Source organism: Pinus tabuliformis, chromosome 4_2 (assembly GCF_031772625.1).
Source record: "Pinus tabuliformis cultivar Carrire ecotype Pingquan chromosome 4_2, CPIR1, whole genome shotgun sequence".
NCBI classification, from domain to species: Eukaryota; Viridiplantae; Streptophyta; class Pinopsida; order Pinales; family Pinaceae; genus Pinus; species Pinus tabuliformis.
In genome coordinates, this window is record NC_142304.1 from 1,053,962,704 (window position 1) to 1,053,971,652 (window position 8,949).

The following is an 8,949-nucleotide window of genomic DNA, read 5'->3' on the forward strand; positions in this document are numbered from 1 at the left end:
TACTGCAGATAGAATAGTAAGCTTAAGAAAGTTTGTAATGTCATATAAAGCTTCCCTTGAGAAAGATGTCCATGTCTTCTTGCATGCAGGGGAAGATTTAACATAAATTGATAGAAGTGCCACATTTAGCCAATTGGAAATGCTATTTGCAAGCGCAGCCCCTTTATTACCTAATCCAACTTTGAACACCAATACCCAACAAACGGGAACATGAACTTTATCATAAATATTTTTCAAATCTTTCAATCCATTGTGGCGCCCTGCTTTGTGAAAGAAGTTACAGATTGTGAAAAGACAATCCCAAATATCAAACACTCTATGAATTATAACATTTAATAGATTCTTTGTCTTGAGGATTCAACACAACATCTCCTGCAAGTCTTCCACATTAGTATGTACATCTTTCACAATCACCCATGAGCCAGAATTCAGAGATAACTCCCTTAATGTATTTGATGGCAATCCTACAATAGCTGCATCATCATAAGGTGTCTCCTTGAACATACTGTCATTGCTCTCATCAACATTCCTGGAGGGAAGCAAAACTCTATACAATAAACATGCTAGGATTTGGACCTTCGCTGAAAACTCGAACCAATTCCCAATTTCGTAGCACGCTATGAAACCACGCAAACAGGTAGCGCTGCGAAACTGCTAAAAATAATTCTGGCGCTGCGAAAACACCCGGTCTTTAAGCTAGACTAAAAAAATTTGACAATAGCATTTTCAGTGATAACAGTGGCTCCACTAGGGATAGTGTGCCCTTGTGGTGCGCTAAGAACACGCAGCTCCAGTGCCTTACCCATTTGTAACAAACAGAAATTCGCTTAACAAGCCTGACTGTAGGAGAAAGAAACTAATGCTACTGAAAAATAAATGCTCAGCCAACCTTGAGCTTATTTGCAATTTACCTACCTACCTACCCTAACCATTTAAACTTTCCTCAGCTCAATCAATATGAAACTTCCAATGCAGCCAATCCTTTGCTTTGTCTGACATTTGATTTCTTTGCCTATCCCGGAATTCAGAACCAATATGACAGTGTAATGACCGCTGCCACTGAAATCTTCCTTGACTGTATCGGATTTCAGAACTGATATAATAGTGTAAAGACCGCTGCCACTGAAACTGTCTCTGATCTTCATAGGTAAGCTGAAACACTGGAGAATAAAACTCTTCCATGTAATCAGCTATAGGATCCCAAAACACATGATCAGCTTGTCCTTCCTTGAAACTTTCCAGCTGTGCAAACTGATCTTCAACCACAGTGTTCAGTTCCTCAAACGTAAAAGAGAGGGGAACCAGCATAGTCTCCTTACGCTCAGCCATAAAATATTTCTGAGAATAATGATCATGATCATGAAAATTATATTTCTGAATTTGTCCTTCTAAACCTTCAATTTCTTTCTCAATGTCTTTGGAAAATTCATCAAAAAATTTCATCTTATCCTCTGACTTGCAGTCAAAAGATTCCAGATATGAGGACAGGGACAAAGAAAAAGATTCATTTGTTTCTTCTTTATTATGATCATCATTCCACTGTTTAAAACCTTCAACTGAAGGAGATTTTACTTCCACCTCTGGCCTATCTATCCATTCCTCCAAGAACAAAAGCCAAAAGTCTGGCAATGACTTAATGGACTTGGCAGGCAAGCATTCAACCCACTGTTTGCATTTCCCTTGGAAAGAATCATAAAATAGCCTTATGCAAATATCTTCATGTTTAATTCTAAGAACCTTAGCAAAATGACAAAAATCTGAGATATGATCCAAGGTTAAACTCAAATCTTCTCCGTTGTATTTTGGACCATTCTTTAGAAAATAAACATCCTTGGGAAAATGGTTTGGGAAACCATGAAGTCCTGAGAAATCTATGCATGCATACCTTGAACAAATAATGGCAGCTTCTGGGTCTTTCATAACTCCAGTGGAATCACCATAAATGTATAAACTTTGAATTCTTCAACAATGGAGTCGCCAAGGTAGTTTTGCAGCCATGAAAATCATTTGAACTCCTGCTACCTTCAGAAATTCAATCTTAAGCTCCCGGCAGACGCACCAAAATGTTATCACAAAACCAGTACTAGGGACTGCAACCAAGCAGGGTCTCATGTAACTGTTTCAGACCATACTTTAGATTAGGAATTAGCCTTCCTAATCAGAGAGGGCTCTCTCATGACTCTTGACAAAATCCTTCAAACACTAGAGGGCTAACTCTTCGCACATTTATAAAAATATAGCTGGTTGGACATACATCAAATTAGTCTTCATTGGGCTATGGAGTCTCTCACAGTTAATAAACCAAATCACATTCATCTCATAGAAGCCAAGGCTCTTTGCATCATCAAAGGTTCAAACATAATTTACCTAAATCAAAGCCTGCTGAACATACAGGAAGTCAGAGCATTAAAAAATGAATTCTGAGTGATGTTCAAACATGCTTCACCAAAACCCACAGCCTGTCAAGCACACAGGAAGTCAGAGCATATAATATGAATTCTGAGGGATTGTGCCAGAACAAGGCTGTAAAAGAACATTAAGAAACTAAACCACCATCACATTTGAACAAAAAGATGCATTGAGAATCTTGGGAAGAAAAAACCCTGTTTGCCATTACTGTAACAGTCTTTTCATAAGCTCTAAAAAACTCTGTTTTTGTATATACAGTCCAACCCTTTTTACATTCTAATCTGATCCCTATATAGGCAAGCAAACTAAAACACCTCGAGCTTCCTCCTCCAGCATGAGGGGAGCCTCGAAGGTGGCTATTAACTACTCCTACATGCTTTTAACTACTGCATTAATTACAAACATGCTGAACTAAAACTACACACAATCCTAATCCAACTAAAATACTAATTTCATTCTCCTCGCAGACTTGATGCTTTCTTGGATGTTGGACAGCTGTATGATTTTCATTATGGCTAAGATATGTTAAGGGAGCATTCACCGAGCAAGCTGGTCTCGGATGCTAGCTGTAAGACAACTTATTAATTGATAAAATTAATCACCCTACATCCACGGTCCCCTGTCTACCATTCCTCTTCATCATTTAAAGATCACACTCCGAGTTCTTTGAACCTTCAATTAACAACGCATAACCCCCATATGCTATATGATCTTGATACTTTAAGGACCAATCAAGTGTATCAACCGAACATTCTGGTAACTCCACCAATACCCTAGTAGCTCGGTCATAAATTGCCTTTTAGAAAACTTTATGAAAATAAACAAAATATTTTATTTTCCCTTCAAGACCTACACCTGTCACTGTTTGAGTTGTTATGAAACCCATGTATGATCTCCCTGCCTGAGTTTGAGACCTTCTTTTACCATTAACTGACCTCATCATCCAAATTCATTGTTTTTCCACAAAACGGCATTCTACAGCAGTTTCGTAGCGCGCTACGAAACTGCTGTAGATGTCAAAACAGAACCTATGTATCTTTGAAGCGTTTTCTACTTAGATCCATGATCTCTTCAAACATTTGTACAGCTATTAGGAACCTAAATAGTTTGAAGAAGATGAAGCTTGCTTCTGTCATTACATATCACAGCCAACTTGATTAGCATCAAACCAATAAAAAGCTTCATAAATCCCAACTGGAACATAAAGTCGGTGTAGTATTCCTTGCTATCTTCAAATCTTCAAATGAGGTGATCCTTTGGAATGTGAGCCACTCACTGCCATCTTTAAAAGGTGTTATGTCATACAGCATCTGATATAAAGTGCAACTCAGTGCCCATAGATCGTTTCCAGTTTGTTTGAGTTTTCCATCCTCATACCATTTAGCGTAGCTAAGGCCTTCGACTTACTGTATACAAAATAGCCCTTTCCAACTCTAAAAATCATCTTCACCTGAAACTGTAATATGAATTTAAATAAAAAGACTCATAACCGGCGCAGAAAGGAAAACATTTAAAGAGTATATTCCGGTCACCATTATTTAGCAAAGTGCTCCAGCTTCTCTGATATAAATTACATAGCCTCTGACCATTCATGCAACACCATGGCGTTCAACTGCTGGATGTCTGAATTCTCCCAGCAACAAGGTATTGTAAGTAACAAGGAAATATAGTTCTTCATGGGCAAACTTATATTCCGCTTCTTGAGACTCTGTTTTTTTTTTTAGGCCATAAAGAACTTGGTTAATTTAATTCTCAAATTTCAGAGCTGTGATATGAGCCGGTGAATTAAGTAAAGCCGAGGATCCATCTGTTTCTTCTGAAAGCCACCTAGATCTTCTCTGTAATATATTATGAACAAATGAACTCCCTTTCTGAGAAAACACATCAGATAAAGTATTTACTGCTTGGAAGATATCATGAGGTTAGGCACGAGTTGCAAACGAACCGCCAGATGGAGATTCACTGGTTTTGTTGTCTGCTACTTGAATTCTCCGTCATCCAATTGTCTCGATTCTGTAGGCCCTTTCTTATGCGCCCCTTAACATCATTCACGGTCATGAGGATTCGATTTAGCATGATACCGAGGACGTGGACGTATATAGATCAGCCAAAAAGGCTAAACCTAACTCCTTCCGCGCCATCTGTATTATGACTCACGTCGGTGCCAAACCAATGACCTAAAATTTCGTTCTTGTTTAAAAGTGCATGATGTCCACATTAAATTACACTTAACTTTTATCCTCAGATTGCTCAGATAGTTTACGAGGATAGAACGGAAGTCTTGAACGAAAAGAACCCTGTTCGGATGGCGCAGGTGTATATAGTAACATCTTCATTACCCTTTTTTTGAAGGTCGAATCAACGAACCATTTGAGAATTAATGCATTTACATTACCCCTGTGGAGGTTCATTCAATTGAAGGAAAAAAACAATTAATGACCAGATCAAGTATTCAAGGATGTCACTCAATTAGCGACGACCAAATCATTGATACTATTGCGTTCATACTATTCCAGTGATCTCATGTTGCAGACATTGCACTTGAACTCTTTCAGAACTGCATTTTTCATATCTGCCTTCGCCTCCTCCATATGGATATTGTCGGACAAAAAGATACAAGTAATGCAGCGGCCTTAGCTCTTGGAAATCCCATTGTCCTTCTACAACTTTTCGCTCTGTTTGCCTTTGATAACGCGAGTTCAATCCTCCATAATAGTGTAAGAGGCTCGAAAACATAGGATAAGCCAGAAGATTGGCCACTAAACCATAGACACTGTGATCATCTCCATAAACTGGTTTTTTCCACAAAAGGCTTGATAATTCGCTATGCATGGTTTTGAACAAAATCCCTTACTCCACAAAGTAGTTCAACTCTTAATAGGGGTAATCTCTGTTCACAAGTGCATACCTTGGAGTATGAATGCGAAATTTTTGAAGGCACTCATATTTAACCACAACCTGATCAACTTCTTTTGGGTGCTCCCATATATCCTTTTCTGTGCAGCAGTGATAAATTTTTGATAAGATTTTCCTTTGTTAGCGCAATGTTCTTAGCAACAGATCAGGTGCTCAAATGCCGAAGGTCCCCTGCCGCCAGCATGCAGTGCAAAGGCTAAAATGACAGCTATAGACATGCCAACCACATAGTATGCCCCAAGGTTTGCATAGGCACCCAATGTTTGCCATCCACATCCTCTAGCAATACCTGATAGAACACCTTGGATGGCATCTATAAATGTTGAGGGTACAAGCAGTGGCATCATGGTTGAAATGCATTCAACTACCTCTACTTCATTGCTATAAACATAGCCCCATACATTTCTGATAGAGAATAAAATATATCTTATCATAAGAGCCTCATTGACTGCCATACAAACCCCGACACACACTGATAACTGTGCAGTGCGTAAGCGTCCAGCTCCTAGTTCATTGGAAACTCGTGTACTTACAGCAGCACCCACGCCAAAGGGGATCATATATGCAACTGCATGAGTGCTAAGACAGATGGAGAGAACTGATATCTCAAGTTCAGGCTTAGGCAACAAACCGGAGAAGAGAACAAGCATTTCAAAAGACCAGTATTCCAAGCAACGCATTACTGCAGATAGAATAGTAAGCTTAAGAAAGTTTGTAATGTCATATAAAGCTTCCCTTGAGAAAGATGTCCATGTCTTCTTGCATGCAGGGGAAGATTTAACATAAATTGATAGAAGTGCCACATTTAGCCAATTGGAAATGCTATTTGCAAGCGCAGCCCCTTTATTACCTAATCCAACTTTGAACACCAATACCCAACAAACGGGAACATGAACTTTATCATAAATATTTTTCAAATCTTTCAATCCATTGTGGCGCCCTGCTTTGTGAAAGAAGTTATAGATTGTGAAAAGACAATCCCAAATATCAAACACTCTATGAATTATAACATTTAATAGATTCTTTGTCTTGAGGATTCAACACAACATCTCCTGCAAGTCTTCCACATTAGTATGTACATCTTTCACAATCACCCATGAGCCAGAATTCAGAGATAACTCCCTTAATGTATTTGATGGCAATCCTACAATAGCTGCATCATCATAAGGTGTCTCCTTGAACATACTGTCATTGCTCTCATCAACATTCCTGGAGGGAAGCAAAACTCTATACAATAAACATGCTAGGATTTGGACCTTCGCTGAAAACTCGAACCAATTCCCAATTTCGTAGCACGCTACGAAACCACGCAAACAGGTAGCGCTGCGAAACTGCTAAAAATAATTCTGGCGCTGCGAAAACACCCGGTCTTTAAGCTAGACTAAAAAAATTTGACAATAGCATTTTCAGTGATAACAGCTCAATTAGATGAGAATTGACGTGATGCTGCATTGGCGATCGAGACTCACGCAAAACGAATGAAAGCTCAGTATCGAAATGTGACCCCTCGAAATTTTTCGGAAGGAGATCTAGTCCTAGTTTATGATCAAGCTAATGATAAATTAGGCACTGGAAAATTCGTTCCTATGTGGCATGGTCCCTATGTTGTCAAGCGAAAGCTAGCCAAAGGGGCTTATGAATTGGTAGACTTCGATGGGGACTCTTTGGGTAAACCCAGAAATGGCCTTTACTTGAAGAGGTATTATGCTTAAAAGAATGGGTATGGAGATTTTTTAGTTAGGATAGTTTTTTCTTTCTAGCTGGTGTGTTTTATTTTGAATAGTGTGCTTAGCTTAGAGAGTGTTTTTTCATCATTATTTCTGCTTATCTTGGTTTTACTCTTGATATTGCAGATGTTGATGCCTCTCCAAACATACAATGGTTTCGCCGATGGTGCTTGTCGTAATACACAGAACATCTCTTCCGCAGCTTGGGTTATCTATTCGCCCTCTGACGAGTTAGTATCTATGCATGGGGTAAGCCTCGGTCAAACAACGAACAACATTGCCGAGTATAATGCAGTGATTGAGTTATTGTCTGAATCTATTTCATTTGGGATTCAGAGTTTGATAGTGAGGTTAGATTCTGAACTCGTTGTATTACAGCTTAATAGAGTGTATGCCATTAGAAATCTAGTGTTATTAAGATTATTTTTGAGAATGCGTCTCTTGGAACGTGAATTTGATTACATTGAATATCAACATATTTCGAGATCTTTAAATACATTAGTAGATGCAATTTCTTCTCGAATGTTAAATAGACATTTGCAATAATCATACATGTAAATTTAAAATCATTTCATAACATGATTAACAAGATAAGCCGGTAATAGTGATATATATATATATATATATATATAGGAGTGTGTCAAAAAATACATCGTCTTCGATCATAGGTTGAAAAACACCTTATGATCGGCAAAAATGATAAGTACAAAAAAAAAAAATGTCACATGTGCCCACAATAGGTGATCATCCTATCGTTGGTGATGATCTCTATAAGAAACCACTGCATGGGCCACCTTGCAAAGGAACCTCCTAAAAGGTCCCGAGACTCCAATCACATAGCGCTGAAGTCGACAAGGAATTTCGTCTATGGTGGTCTCAGGAATATCTCCTGTCAAGCGCTCGAGATGACCCTCCAACTCGGCCAAAACCTCTGCTGATTCATCCTATGGGGCTGGCGCGGGTGCAACTGGTTGCCACCTCTCGAAAGGCCGGAGAGCGGCTGGTCGCTGTGGACCCACATCTGCATTTGAAATTTTTACTATCAGTTTTGAGACGATGGAAAAAAATAAATTAAAATAGGAAAATGTTGAAAAGGATTTTACCTGACTCGTCCCACTGCTCTCCTGATGTAAGAACCATGTCTGGGTCACCATGAAAATCTATCCCAGCGTAAGGAAAGTCCTGAATGGAAAAGACCTGGTTTTCCAGCCATTGGAAATACTCAGGTTTGAATCGAGCAACCTCCGTCCTCTCGTCCGGCTGACGGGCCATGACTGCGACCCATCGCATCAGTTTGGGCTCTCGAGGAAGCCTAACTCCAACAGTAAGGTGCTGTGGGATCAGCATAGGAACCCTCTCCAGGCCAAAACTCACGACCAAAGCCCCATAACCAAAGGTCTTTAGTCGTCTGTTCTTGGCCCTGGTTAGTTGGCCTTTCACATTGGCCAACACGACATCGCACCAGTTGAAGATGGTGCCTCGAAAGGAATCAATTGCCATACGCATCTGGGATCCGGTGGAAATATGTAATGCGACAGCTCCGCAAAGTTTGGTGACAGTAAATGCAATCACCATGAGTTCAAGACGGGATATGGTCTTTATGTCTATCCCTTTGTCTCTAGCCTGGCTGTTGCAGTACTCTAGCCGAAGGCTATCGACAGACTGGCCACCTAGCCTAGTCCCGTGCAGAGTCAAGTCTTCGCCTCTCTTAGGCAAACTAGTCAAGATAAATGTCCACCGGCTCGATTTCGAGCTGGTGGCTGCCAATGAAGAAGCACTGGTCCTGTATGCTCCATCTGTCAACCAGCCACTGTAAGAAATCCACCTGAGCCCTCATGCCGGGAATGGCCCAGAATTTGTATAATCTGCACGCCCTCAAAGCATCAAGTGAAGGCTG

The 8,949-nt window shown here is 39.9% G+C and overlaps 1 pseudogene; it reads right to left on the bottom strand.

Annotated features, from left to right (window-relative positions):
* Nucleotides 1-5,459: 5,459 nt before the first annotated feature.
* LOC149173226 (protein DETOXIFICATION 16 pseudogene) lies at nucleotides 5,460-6,005 on the bottom strand (annotated as a pseudogene).
* Nucleotides 6,006-8,949: the final 2,944 nt, after the last annotated feature.